Here is a 15,118-nt window from a genome sequence, read left to right on the forward strand (position 1 = left end):
GAAAGTTTACAGAGAACCATATTGCCAAAGCTTACATTGCAAAAAGGTACAGTTTTCCAACATTCTGTAGGTGTCAATCGATTTGACATTTGTTGGGTATATACAATATTACTTTTAAACAATATTAATTTTAAACAGTCTTTCTACTTCATTTGGTACGTTCAATATTAATTTTAAACAGTCTTACTTTTAAACAGTCCTCAGGTTGTGACATGTTGTTACATATTTAGCCCCAAGGTATGGTCTGTCTCCTTCTCCTAGGACTAATCTCAATTTTGACAGATCATCCAATTCCTTGAAATCTGGGGTTGTTTCTCTCTCTCACACTACCAATCTCTCTCTCTCACACTCCCAGTCTCTCTCTCTCTCACACTCCCAGTTTCTCTCCCTCTCACTCTCCCAATCTCTCTCTCTCTCACACTCCCAATCTCTCTCTCTCTCACACTCCCAGTTTCTGTCCCTCTCACACTCCTAATCTCTCTCTCTCTCACACTACCAATCTGTCTCTCTCACACTCCCAATCTCTCTCTCTCTCTCACACTCCCAATCTCTCTCTCTCTCTCATAATCCCAATCTCTCTCTCTCTCTCACTCCCAGTCCCTCTCTCTCACACTCCCAATCTCTCTCTCTTTCACACTCCCAATCTCTCTCTCTCACTCCCAGACTCTCTCTCTCTCTCTCCCTCCCAATCTCTCTCTCTCACACTCACAATCTCTCTCTCTCTCACACTCCCAATCTCTCTCTCTCACACTCCCAGTCTCTCTCTCTCTCACACTCCCAATCACTCACACACTCCCAAATTCTCTGTCTCTCTCACACTCCCAATCTCTCTCTCTCTCTCTCACACTCCCAATCTCTCTCTCTCTCACTCCCAGTCTCTCTCTCTCTCACACTCCCAGTCTCTCTCTCTCTCACACTCCCAGTCTCTCTCTCTCTCTCACAGTCCCAATCTCTGTCTCTCACACTCCCAATCTCTCTCTCACACTCCTCACTCACTCTCACTCTGTACCTCTCTCTCTCTCTCTCTCACACTGTACCTGTCTCTCTCTCTCTCACTCTGTACCTCTCTCTCTCTCTCTCACTCTGTACCTGTCTCTCTCTCTCTCTCTCACTCTGTACCTCTCTCTCTCTCTCACTCTGTACCTGCCTCTCTCTCTCTCTCACTCTGTACCTGTCTCTCTCTCTCTCTCTCACTCTGTACCTCTCTCTCTCTCTCTCTCACTCTGTACCTGTCTCCCTCTCTCTCTCACTCTGTACCTGTCTCTCTCTCTCTCTCTCACTCTGTACCTCTCTCTCTCTCACTCTGTACCTCTCTCTCTCTCTCTCTCACTCTGTACCTCTCTCTCAATTCAATTCAATTCAATTCAAATGCTTTATTGGCAGGAAAGTTTACAGAGAACCATATTGCCAAAGCTTACATAGCAAAAAGGTACAGTTTTCCAACATTCTGTAGGTGTCAATCGATTTGACATTTGTTGGGTACATACAATATTACTTTTAAGCAATATTAATTTTAAACAGTCTTTGTACTTCTCTCTCTCTCTCTCTCTGTACCTCTCTCTCTCTCTCTCACTCTGTACCTGTCTCTCTCTCTCTCTCACTCTGTACCTCTCTCTCTCTCTCTCTCTCACTCTGTACCTGTCTCTCTCTCTCTCTCTCACACTGCACCTCTCTCTCTCTCTCTCTCTCTCTCTCTCACTCTGTACCTGTCTCTCTCCAATTCCAATTCCAATTCCAATTCAAATGCTTTATTGGCATGAAAGTTTACAGAGAACCATATTGCCAAAGCTTACATAGCAAAAAGGTACAGTTTTCCAACATTCTGTAGGTGTCAATCGATTTGACATTTGTTGGGTTCATACAATATTACTTTTAAACAATATTAATTTTAAACAGTCTTTCTACTTCATTTGGTACGTTCAATATTAATTTTAAACAGTCTTACTTTTAAACAGTCCTCAGGTTGTGACATGTTGTTACATATTTGGCCCCAAGGTATGGTCTGTCTCCTTCTCCCAGGACTAATCTCAATTTTGACAGGTCATCCAATTCCTTGAAATCTGGGGTTGTTTGGCTTAGCTTGTTGAATAATATGTTTCTTGATGTGTTGAATTTTTCGCATTTTAGGAGGAAATGCATTTCTGTTTCAACCTCTCTCTCTCTCATTCTGTACCTGTCTCTCTCTCTCTCTCTCACTCTGTACCTGTCTCTCTCTCTCTCTCACTCTGTACCTCTCTCTCTCTCTCTCTCACTCTGTACCTCTCTCTCTCTCACTCTGTACCTCTCTCTTTCTCTCTCTCACTCTGTACCTGTCTCTCTCTCTCTCTCACTCTGTACCTCTCTCTCTCTCTCTCTCACTCTGTACCTGTCTCTCTCTCTCTCTCTCTCACTCTGTACCTGACTCTCTCTCTCTCTCTCACTCTGTACCTCTCTCTCTCTCTCTCTCACTCTGTACCTGTCTCTCTCTCTCTCTCACTCTGTACCTGTCTCTCGCTCTCTCTCTCTCACTCTCTACCTGTCTCTCTCTCTCTCTCTCTCTCACTGTACCTGTCTCTCTCTCCCTCTCTCTCACTCTGTACCTGTCTCTCTCACTCTGTACCTGTCTCTGTCTCTCTCTCTCACTCTGTACCTGTCTCTCTCTCTGTCTCTCTCACTCGGTACCTGTCTCTCTCTCTCTCTCTGTACCTTTCTCTCTCTCTCTCACTCTGTACCTCTCTCTCTCTCTCTCTCACTCTGTACCTCTCTCTCTCTCTCTCACTCTGTACTTCTCTCTCTCTCTCTCTCTCACTCTGTACCTCTCTCTCTCTCTCTCTCACTCTGTACCTGTCTCTCTCTCTCTCACTCTGTACCTCTCTCTCTCACTCTGTACCTTTCTCTCTCTCTCTCTCTCACTCTGTACCTCTCTCTCTCTCTCACTCTGTACCTCTCTCTCTCTCCCTGTCTCTGTCTCTCTCTCTCACTCTGTACCTGTCTCTCTCTCTCTCTCTCTCTCTCTCACTCTGTACCTGTCTCTCTCTCTCTCTCTCTCTCTCTCACTCTGTACCTGTTAAGTCCGTGAATGATTGAGACACGGACTAGCAGGAGAGAAACAAACAAGTCTTTACTGGTGAAAGGCATAAACGAAACTAACCAACAGAGGCTCTGTAGCGCCTTTTATACAGGGGTGGTCACTGCCGGTACTGCAGTCTGAGACCTGTTATTCTCTTAAAGGTACATACACAACAATTCCTCCCCTTTTAGATAAACAGTACCTAACATTCATTTAACAACTAATGATAACGAATTACAATCACAATTACTGTTGCTAGATACATTGGTTAAGTTTAATCAATTATAAGTTCAGTCTTTGAGGAGGCTTCCTGATTCTGTCTGGATAACGCCTCTTTGGAGTATCAGGTTCTTCTGGCAATGTTGAGTCGGAATCAATGTCGTTGTTTGTTTCATCTGCTTCCAATATTACCGGTTCTGCAGTAGCTGCAATTGGAACGTCAATTTCATTACCAGGTGTATCGGATTGTGGTGTGGAGTTGACGTTTTCCAGTGACTCTAGAATCTGGTCAGCATGGCGTCTTACAATGCTCTCCCCAATGTCCACGGTATACATGAGAGGTCCTTGTCGTGTACAAATCATTCCTGGCTGCCTTTTCTCAGTGCGGTAGTCCCGGGCCAAAACTGGTTGACCTATCTTAAAACTCCTGGTCGGCCTTTCATTCATATTCTGAAACTGCCTGTTCTCCACATCTCTTCGGACATTTGGCTTAACCAAATCCAAGTGGCATCGTAGTCTTCGATTGAAGAACATCATGGCTGGAGTTTGGTTGGTAACCGCATGTGTCGCATTCCGGTAGGCAAACAAGAAGTTGTCCACCTTGTGTTGTAGGGGTATATCTTCATTACACATTGCCTTGATAGCCTTCTTGAATGTTTGGACAAACCTCTCGGCCAATCCATTAGTGGCTGGATGATATGGGGCAGATGTGTAATGCTTAACACCATGGTTCTTTAAGAACCTCCGGAACTCTTCAGACACAAACTGTGGTCCATTGTCAGAGCAAATCTGTTCAGGCAGCCCATTCCTGGCGAATATGGTTCGTAAAACTGCGATAGTTTTTTCTGTGGTGGTTGAGGACATTTTTATTACCTCTGGCCACTTTGAATGGGCATCCACCACAATTAAAAACATCGCATCCATGAAGGGACCAGCAAAATCAATGTGCACCCTTTGCCATGGAGATGAGGGCCACTCCCATGGATGCAGAGGAGCTTGTGGTGGGGCGTTTTGGAACTTCTGGCATCCTGCACAGCTCTTGGTCATCTCTTCGATTTCTCTATCGATTCCCGGCCACCACACAAACGCTCTGGCTAAGCTCTTCATTTTTACCCCACCCAGATGACCCTCATGAAGTTCATTGAGCACTCTATCCGTCAACTTAGGAGGAATTACTACTCTGGATCCACACATCAAGGTTCCTCTGCACACTGACAGCTGTTCTCTTCTTGGCGAAAATGCTGGCAGCAGTGGTTCGCCATGTGCTGGCCATCCCTTCACCGTTAAATCATAGACCCGTGATAGTGTCGGGTCATTCCGTGTTTCCTTTTCTATGTTTGCATTCGTCACAGGGAGACATTCGACTATGGTCGAGTGGAATAACTCCATTGGATCCACTGCAAGGTCTTCTTCTTCCACCGTTGGCAACGGTAGACGTGGCAATCCATCAGCATTTCCATGCTGTTTAGTTCCCCTGTACTCGATGTCATATTGGTGTGCCCCTAGGAAAAGGGACCATCTCTGCAGCCGTTGCGCTGTCATTATCGGTACGCCCTTCTGAGGGTTGAAAATGGAGACAAGAGGTTGATGATCGGTTAGTAGAGTAAATTTTTGACCGTGCAGATAGTGATTGAACTTCTTCACCCCTCACATTAGGTTGAGAGCCTCTCTGTCAATCTGGGCATAGTTACGCTCGGCAGAAGTTAACGAGCGTGACGCAAAAGCTATCGGCCTCTCCAAACCATCAAGGAATTTATGTGACAGTACCGCCCCAATGCCGTAGGGAGACGCATCACACGCCAGCCTGATTGGCAGTGCTGGGTTGTAGTGAGCCAATACTTCCTTCGAAATGATTAAGTCCTTACTCTTCTGAAAAGCACATTTACAATCATCGCTCCATTTCCATGCTACCCCCGTTCGTAGCAGGGCGTTCAGTGGATGCAGAATTGTCGACAAATTCGGCAAAAACTTATGATAGTAATTCACCAACCCTAGGAATGACCTCAGTTGCGACACATTTTCAGGTGCTGGAGCCTTAACAACTGCTTCAATTTTGTCAGGGGACTTATGTAACCCCTCTTCATCAATCACGTGGCCACAATACGATATCTGTTTCTTAAAAAATTCGCACTTGGGGCAGTTGGCTCGCAGCCCATGTTCCCGTAGTCTAGTGAGCACCTGTTCTAGGTTGTTAAGGTGTTCACTGTCATCTTCACCTGTTACAAGGATGTCGTCCAAGTAACACTGAGTCCCCGGAATCCCTTGCAGGACTTGTTCCATCGCTCTTTGCCATGTCGCCGGAGCCGATGCTACTCCGAATACCAATCGATGATACTGGTAAAGACCTTTGTGAGTGTTTATCGTGAGATACTTCCTAGAGGACTCTTCAACCTCCATCTGCAAATATGCTTGTGCGAGGTCAATTTTTGTAAAACGCTTCCCTCCAGACAGTGAGGCGAAGATGTCTTCTATCCTTGGAAGAGGATATTGTACTGTGTGAAGGACAGGGTTCACCGTCACCTTGAAATCCCCACAGATGCGAATCTTCCTTGGCTCTCCGGACTTATTGCTTAACGTTTTCTTCATGACAGGAACGATGGGTGTCGCCCACTCGCTCCAGTCGACCTTAGACAACACGCCCGCCTTCTCCAGATTCTCCAGCTCTGCCTCGACGGCTGGACGAATTGCATATGGTACCGGTCTCGCTTTGAAAAACTTGGGAACTGCATTCTCTTCTATTTTTAACGAGGCGGTTACGCCTTTAAGCGTTCCCAGTTCTTGTTGAAATACCTCTTTGGCGTTAGCTAAGATTGTTGACAATCGTCCAGGAGTGACGTCTTCATCTTTTTTACCGTCCACCGTCATTGCATGAATGGAATGCCAATCTAAGTTTACCTTCCTGATCCATTCCCGTCCCAATAACGGTGGTCCACCATTTGGCAGTATGTAGAGATACAATTTCCGTATTTTCTTGCCATTGTATTTGACAGGCACCCTTATTTTTCCTCTGGGGTATACTTTTTGCCCCGTATACGTCGTCAAGATGATGGATGTCTCTCTCAAGGGTATGTGTGAAAATAGCCGCTCATAGTCTCGTCGATTCATGACAGTTAGCGCTGATCCTGTATCCAATTCCATTTTAACTTGGGACCCTGCTATCGTGAGGGTGACCCAAATGGTTCGGTGATCCTCTTTTGCGATTACATTGTGAAGTTTGAGACAGCTTAATCTCCTGTTCTCGGATTCACTATCGCTCATCTGGTCTTCGGAACTACTGTCCGTCATCTTTTGTACTTTCTTGTACGGTTCCTTAGTAGCCTTTTTGTTGTCGCTGGTCTTCTTCCCAGACCTACAAACTCGTGCAATGTGTCCAATCTTCCCGCATTGTCTGCATATTTTGTCTTTGGACCAGCAGTCCTTCTGGTCATGGTTAGTTCTGCCGCAGTGATAACATTTTGCAAATCCCCGTGTCATTTCGTGGGTGCCGTATTCCTGTGGTTTTTGTTGAATTTCTGCAGCTCCCCTGGCTGCTGCTTCATACGATACTGCCACTTTGAAAGCCTTATCTAGCGTCAGCTCTTTTTCTGCGAGTAACTTCTTCTGTGTTCCTTCACTCAGGAGTCCACAGACAAATTTGTCCCGTAGGGTATCTGCCAGTCCTGCTCCGAACTGGCAGTGTTTTGATAGCTTGCGTAGTTCCGTAAGATACTCAGCATTGCTCTCATCTTTGTGATGAGTTCTCCTGTGGAATTTAAATCTTTCTGCTATCAACAGCGGTGCAGGGTTTATGTGCTCCTGTAGAACAGCAACAATTTCATTAAAACTCTTCGCCTTCGGTTTGGCTGGAGTAATCAGATCCCGCAATAGGCTGTACGTTCTAGCGCCCATTACGTTTAGCAATATCGATGCCTTTTTCCCCTCCGCTATTTCATTTGCCTCGAAATATACTTCGACTCTTTCCACATACGTGGTCCAGTCCTCTAATGTATTATCAAAAGCAGTGATACAGCCAGTCTTCGGCATCTTGCAAATCTAAAATGGCGCCTCCCGCGCTTTGCCTTCTTCTTCGATTTAACAAAATGGCGCCTCCCGCACTTTTCCTTCTTCCCCACTGTTGTTAGCGCTGCTTTCCACGGTTTCTTGCGTGTATTCTTTTTCTTTTATTATTTTCCCGTCGTGGAGCGGACCCTCTGGAACACTTTCCTCCCTCTTCTGAGGTCCGAACGTGCCCAGCTTCGAAACACCGGCCGCGCCCTGTATGCGCCACCCTCTCTCTCTCTCCTTGCTTCCCGACTCGCTGCCCGGCCCCGTTGCAGCCCAGGAAGGATCAGAGCACTACTTGCCACCAGCCCGATTAGCTGGGAAACCACGGACCGAGGAACCCAGCCTGGCTCTGGACAGTCTCTCCTGCAAGTTTTGAAATCGATGATTGACGGTCGACGCCCGTTTCTCGAGTTTCAATGGCCTATTTTTTTTTTCTTCTTTCTTCTGGCTCTGACCTTCAACACATCGTCGGAGCTGCTGCTGAGTTGCAGGTAAGTTCGTTTCTAACTCGTCGCCAGTGTTAAGTCTGTGAATGATTGAGACACCAACTAGCAGGAGAGAAACAAACAAGTCTTTACTGGTGAAAGGCATAAACGAAACTAACCAGCAGAGGCTCTCTAGCGCCTTTTATACAAGGGTGGTCACTGCCGGTACTGCAGTCTGAGACCAGTTATTCTCTTAAAGGTACATACACAACAGTACCTGTCTCTCTCTCTCTCACTCTGTACCTCTCTCTCTCTCTCTCTCTCACTCTGTACCTCTCTCTCTCTCTCACTCTGTACCTCTCTCTCTCTCTCACTCTGTACCTGTCTCTCTCCCTCTCTCACTCTGTACCTCTCTCTCTCTCTCTCTCTCACTCTGTACCTCTCTCTCTCTCTCTCTCACTCTGTACCTGTCTCTCTCTCTCTCTCACACTCTGTACCTCTCTCTCTCTCTCTCACACTCTGTACCTGTCTCTCTCTCTCTCACTCTGTACCTCTCTCTCTCTCTCTCTCACACTGTACCTGTCTCTCTCTCTCTCTCTCACTCTGTACCTGTCTCTCTCTCTCTCTCTCTCACTCTGTACCTCTCAATTCAATTCAATTCAATTCAAATGCTTTATTGGCATGAAAGTTTACAGGGAACCATATTGCCAAAGCTTACATAACAAAAAGTACAGTTTTCCAACATTCTGTAGGTGTCAAACAATTTTGACCTTCGTTGGGTACATACAATATTAATTTAAACAATATTAATTTAAACAGTCGTTGTACATCGTTGGGTACATTCAGTATTAATTGTAAACCATCCTCAGGTTGTGACATGTTGTTACATATTTGGCACCAAGGTATGGTCTGTCTCCTTCTCCCAGGACTAATCTTAATTTTGACAGGTCATCCAATTCTTTGAAATCTGGGGTTGTTTGGCTGAGCTTGTCAAATAATATGTTTCCTGTTGTGTTGAATTTTTCGCATTTTAGGAGGAAATGCGTCTCTGTCTCAACCTCGCCGGCCAGATATTGATCGCATATTCTATTCTCTCTAGGCTGCCAGGATTTCTTGTATCTTCCTTTATCAATTGCCAGTTGGTGGTCGCTTAGTCTGTACCTGGTGAGGGTCTGTCTCTGTTTTGTGTCTCTGATGGTCGAGAGATAGTCTGCCAGTTTATATTCTCTTTTTAGGGCCCGGTAACATTCTAATCTGCTTTGGCTTTTGGTTATTTTGTTCCAATGTTCCAGGTAGGTTTCTTTGCATTGTTTAATGATTTGGTTCACTCGGATTGGTGTTTGGACGGCAGTGTTGGTCTGGGACTGGTCAGGTTCCGGCTGAGTAGGAGTACTTAGTTTCAGTAGCAGCTGACTCAGGGGACTCTTTTCTGGGTTTAGCTCTTGGGTCTGGAAGGCTTTAAAATGAAGGGTGTCTGGGGAGCTAGATTTGAGGTGATTTAGGAAGTTTAGTGCTCGTTTTTGGATGTTTATTATCAGTGGGTATCTGCCTAGTTCGGCTCTGCATGCATTTGTTGGTGTTTTCCTTTGGGTGCGAAGGATGCTTCGGCAAAATTCTGCATGTAGGGCTTCTATTGTGTGTTTTTCCCATTTAGTGTAGCTATGGTGATTGAGCGGGCCCCATACTTCACTACCATACAGCGCAATGGGCAGGATTATGCTGTCAAATATTTTGAGCCAGATTTTGATTGGGATTTGGATGTTGTAGAATTTCCTTTTTATTGCATATAGGGCTCTTCGGGCTTTTTCTTTTAGTGCATTCAGTGCTATGCTGAAGCTCCCTGATGCTGTAATGGTTAGACCAAGGTAAGTGTAGCTCATAGTGTGTCCTATGATGGTATCACTGAGAGTAAACTGGTATTTGTTTTCCTGACACCTGGGCCTTTTTTGAAAAATCATGATGTTGGTTTTCTTTAGATTTACTGTTAGGGCCCAATTTTGGCAGTATTTGTCGAGTAGGTCTAATTGCTGCTGTAATCCCTGTTCTGTGGGAGACAGCAGACCCAGGTCGTCTGCATAGAACAGGGATTTCACTTCTCCATCCAGGAGACAGAGACCCGGTGATTCGCTTTGCTCCAGCATGTCTGCTAATTCATTTATGTATATGTTGAACAGGGTCGGGCTCAAATTGCAGCCCTGCCGGACGCCTCTTCTCTGGGTGAAGAAACCGGTGCATTTGTCTCCAATTTTGACACCGCATTTATTTTTCAGATACATCGATTTAATAAGGTCATAGACTTTGCCCCCTATTCCACACTGAAGAAGTTTATAATAGAGCCCTTCGTGCCAGATAGAGACAAAGGCTTTCTTGAAGTCAATGAAACAAGCGAATATTTTCCCATTTTTTGTTTGGTGTATATGTTTTTCAATGAGAGTGTGAAGGGTATAGATATGGTCGGTGGTGCGGTGTTTTGGAAGAAAGCCGATTTGATTTTTTCTAAGGATATTATGTTTGCTAAGAAAATCCAGTAATCTACTATTTAGAATACTGCAGAATAACTTCCCTAGACAACTGTTGACACAGATGCCGCGGTAGTTATTTGGGTCTGATTTGTTTCCACTTGTATATATGGGAGAGATGAGTCCTTGGCACCAAATATCGGGAAAACAGCCTGAACGTAATATGATGTTGAATAACTTGAGTACAGCACCCTGCATCTCCATATTGCTGAACTTGAGCATTTCATTTTTGATGTTGTCTGGACCACAGGCTTTCTTTAGGTGGAGAGATTTTGTTTTTGTGGCCAGTTCTTTCCATGTGATTGGGGAGTCTAGAGGGTTTTGGTTGTCTTTAATTGTTGCTTCTAATGTGTGGAGTTTTTCTGTGACATGATGTTGACTTGGGTTTGTTTCATTTATTGGGATGTCTTTGTAGAGGTTTTCAAAATGTGTTCTCCAGATGTCGCCATCTTGGATTGGTAATGCTTGCAATTGTGTTGTACTCAGGTTATTCCACATATTCCAGAATTGACTTGGATTAATGGAGTTTTCAATTTCTTCGAGTATTTTGTGGGTATAATTTTGTGTTTTGTTCCTAATGGTGTGTTTATATCTTTTGAGGGTCTCATTGTATCTAATACGTAGGTCTGGATTGTTTGGTTGGCGATGCTTTTGCTTTGATATTTTTCTCAGGTCTTTTCTGGCATTTTTGCATTCGTGGTCAAACCATTTCTCATTTTTATTTTGTCTTTTGTAACATTTCCTCTTCTGTTTCACAAGGTCAGCTTTTACAGCTGCCTCATGGAAGATCATATTTATATCATCTATGGCCATGTTTACACCATCTCTGGTGATCTCATATAGATTTTCTTTAAATTTTGATATTTTACTTGTGAGATCAGGTGAATTTAGTGCTGTGATGAATTTATCTCCACTGTCTGGGGCCCATCTGTATGTCTGGTTTATTTTATGTAGCTTACTGGGTTCCTTTTTTGTGTCTGTAGTTTGGGCAGAAAGTTTAAGGTACACATTTATTTGGTTATGGTCTGAGAGGGGGGATTGCTGCCTGATAGTGAATGCGTTGATATCGCAGGGGTCCAGGTCAGTGATTGTATAATCCACCACACTAGACCCAAGAGTTGAGCAATATGTGAGTCTCCCTAAGGAGTCCCCTCTGAACCTACCGTTAACTATGTACAGGCCTAAGGCTCAGCAGAGTTGCACTACCTCCCTACCGCTTTTATTTATTTCACAGTCAAGGTTGTTCCGATTTGCGATGGCTGGTGTGACATATAAAGGGGTCTGGCCAAACACATGGTTGTTGCCCTGTGGGTCTATGAAGTCAGGTTCACATCCGGTCCTTGCATTTAGGTCCCCACATAGTAGCACCTTCCCTTTGGCCTGGAAATGGCTGATTTCCATGTGGAGAGTATCAAATAACTCCTCTTCAAAATATGGCGATTCTATTGGAGGTATGTAGATCGCACATAAGTAGACATCTTTTTTTGTTATTCCTATATTTTTATCTAATTTTAGCCATATATGTGATTTTCCCTGTTTTATCGGTGAGATGTGTTTGTCCAGTTCTCCTTTATACCACACCAAGACTCCCCCGGATTCCCCCTCTCTCTCTCACTCTGTACCTGTCTCTCTCTCTCTCTCTCTCACTCTGTAACTCTCTCTCTCTCTCTCTCTCTCTCACTCTGTACCTCTCTCTCTCTCTCTCTCTCTCACTCTGTACCTGTCTCTCTCTCTCTCTCACTCTGTACCTGTCTCTCTCTCTCTCTCACTCTGTACCTGTCTCTCTCTCTCTCTCTCACTCTGTACCTGTCTCTCTCTCTCTCACTCTGTACCTGTCTCTCTCTCTCTCACTCTGTTCCTGTCTCTCTCTCTCTCTGACTCTGTACCTGTCTCTCTCTCTCTCTCACTCTGTACCTGTCTCTCTCTCTCTCTCTCTCACTCTGTACCTCTCTCTCGCTCTCTCTCTCACTCTGTACCTGTCTCTCTTTCTCTCTCTCTCTCACTCTGTACCTGTCTCTCTCTCTCTCTCTCACTCTGTACCTGTCTCTCTCTCTCTCTCTCACTCTGTACCTCTCTCTCTCTCTCTCTCACTCTGTACCTCTCTCTCTCACACTCTGTACCTCTCTCTCTCTCTCTCTCTCACTCTGTACCTGTCTCTCTCTCTCTCTCTCACTCTGTACCTGTCTCTCTCTCTCTCACTGTACCTGTCTCTCTCTCTCTCTCTTTCACTCTATAACTCTCTCTCTCTCACTCTCTCTCTCTCTCTCACTCTCTCTCTCACTGTACCTGTCTCTCTCTCTCTCTCTTTCACTCTATCACTCTCTCTCTCTCACCATCTCTCACACTGTACCTGTCTCTCTCTCTCGCTCTCTCTCTCACTCTGTACCTGTCTCTCTCTCTCACTCTGTACCTGTCTCTCTCTCTCTCTCTCTCTCACACTCTGTACCTGTCTCTCTCTCTCACTCTGTACCTCTCTCTCTCTCTCTCTCACTCTGTACCTGTCTCTCTCGCTCTCACTCTGTACCTCTCTCTCTCTCTCTCTCTCACTCTGTACCTGTCTCTCTCTCTCTCTCACCCTGTACCTGTCTCTCTCTCTCTCTCACCCTGTACCTGTCTCTCTCTCTCTCTCACCCTGTACCTGTCTCTCTCTCTCTCTCTCTCTCACTCTGTGTGATGACATATGTCATTCATCAGACTCTGTATTTAACTACATATATTGTATTGCCGGCTCCTGTGTTTGTATTGCCTGCTCCTGTGTCTCTGCCTTGTATTGTATATAGTGCACCGCCCCCTTTCTCCCCATTGGGTGTGTCGGCTCCACCCATACCTGGCCCTACTTAAGACAAGCCCAGGCTTGGCTTGCAGCAGAACAGCAGAATGCTAGGTGAAGACACAGGCATCTTTCTTTGCTAATAAAAGCATTGTTTTATCCAGTTAACTTTGAGCCTTGAAGTTATTGAGGCGCATCACTCTGTACCTCTCTCTCTCTCTCTCTCTCTCTCTTTCACTATAACTCTCTCTCTCCCTCACTCTGTACCTGTCTCTCTCTCTCTCTCACTCTGTACCTGTCTCTCTCTCTCTCTCTCACTCTGTACCTCTCTCTCTCTCTCTCTCACTCTGTACCTGTCTCTCTCTCTCTCTCTCTCTCTCACTCTGTACCTCTCTCTCTCTCTCTCTCACTCTGTACCTCTCTCAGTTCAGTTCAGTTCAGTTCAGTTCAAATGCTTTATTGGCATGAAAGTTTACAGAGAACCATATTGCCAAAGCTTACATAGCAAAAAGGTACAGTTTTCCAACATTCTGTAGGTGTCAATCGATTTGACATTTGTTGGGTACATACAATATTACTTTTAAACAATATTAATTTTAAACAGTCTTTCTACTTCATTTGGTACGTTCAATATTAATTTTAAACAGTCTTACTTTTAAACAGTCCTCAGGTTGTGACATGTTGTTACATATTTGGCCCCAAGGTATGGTCTGTCTCCTTCTCCTAGGACTAATCTCAATTTTGACAGGTCATCCAATTCCTTGAAATCTGGGGTTGTTTGGCTTAGCTTGTTGAATAATATGTTTCTTGATGTGTTGAATTTTTCGCATTTTAGGAGGAAATGCATTTCTGTTTCAACCTCGCCAGCCAGACATTGATCGCATATTCTATTCTCTCTAGGCTGCCAGGATTTCTTGTATCTGCCTTTTTCAATTTCCAGTTGGTGGTCGCTTAGTCTGTACCTGGTGAGGGTCTGTCTCTGTTTTGTGTCTCTGATGGTCGTGAGGTAGTCTGCCAGTTTATATTCTCTTTTTAGGGCCCGGTAACATTCTAATCTGCTTTGGCTTTCGGTTATTTTGTTCCAATGTTCCAGGTAGGTTTCTTTGCATTTTTTAATGATTTGGTTCACTCGGATTGGTGTTTGGACGGCTGTGTTGGTCTGGGGCTGGTCAGGGTCCGGCTGAGTACTTAGTTTCAGTAGCAGCTGACTCAGGGGACTCTTTTCTGGGTTTAGCTCTTGGGTCTGAAAGGCTTTGAAATGAAGGGTGTCTGGGGAGCTAGATTTGAGGTGATTTAGGAAGTTTAGTGCTCGTTTTTGGATGTTTATTATCAGTGGGTATCTGCCTAGTTCGGCTCTGCATGCATTTGTTGGTGTTTTTCTTTGGGTGCGAAGGATGCTTCGGCAGAATTCTGCATGTAGGGCTTCTATTGTGTGTTTTTCCCATTTAGTGTAGCTTTGGTGATTTAGCGGGCCCCATACTTCACTACCGTACAGTGCAATGGGCAGGATTATGCTGTCAAATATTTTGAGCCAGATTTTGATTGGGATTTGGATGTTGTAGAATTTTCTTTTTATTGCATATAGGGCTCTTCGGGCTTTTTCTTTTAGTGCATTCACTGCTATGCTGAAGCTCCCTGATGCTGTAATAGTTAGACCAAGGTAGGTGTAGCTCATAGTGTGTCCTATAGTGGTATCACTGAGGGTAAACTGGTATTTGTTTTCCTGACATCTGGGTCTTTTCTGAAAAATCATGATGTTGGTTTTCTTTAGATTTACTGTTAGAGCCCAATTTTGGCAGTATTTGTCGAGTAGGTCTAGTTGTTGCTATAATCCCTGTTCTGTGGGAGACAGCAGAACCAGGTCGTCCGCATAGAACAGGGACTTCACTTCTCCATCCAGGAGACGGAGACCTGGTGACTCGCTTTGCTCCAGCATGTCTGCTAATTCATTTATGTATATGTTGAACAGGGTCGGGCTCAAATTGCAGCCCTGCCGGACGCCTCTTCTCTGGGTGAAGAAATCGGTGCGTTTGTCTCCAATTTTGACCCCGCATTTGTTTTTCAGATACATTGATTTAATAAGGTCATAGAC

The sequence above is a fragment of the Somniosus microcephalus genome, unplaced genomic scaffold (genome assembly GCF_052327205.1).
Source record: "Somniosus microcephalus isolate GS21.2 unplaced genomic scaffold, FLI_Smic_1.0 unresolved_chr1, whole genome shotgun sequence".
NCBI classification, from domain to species: Eukaryota; Metazoa; Chordata; class Chondrichthyes; order Squaliformes; family Somniosidae; genus Somniosus; species Somniosus microcephalus.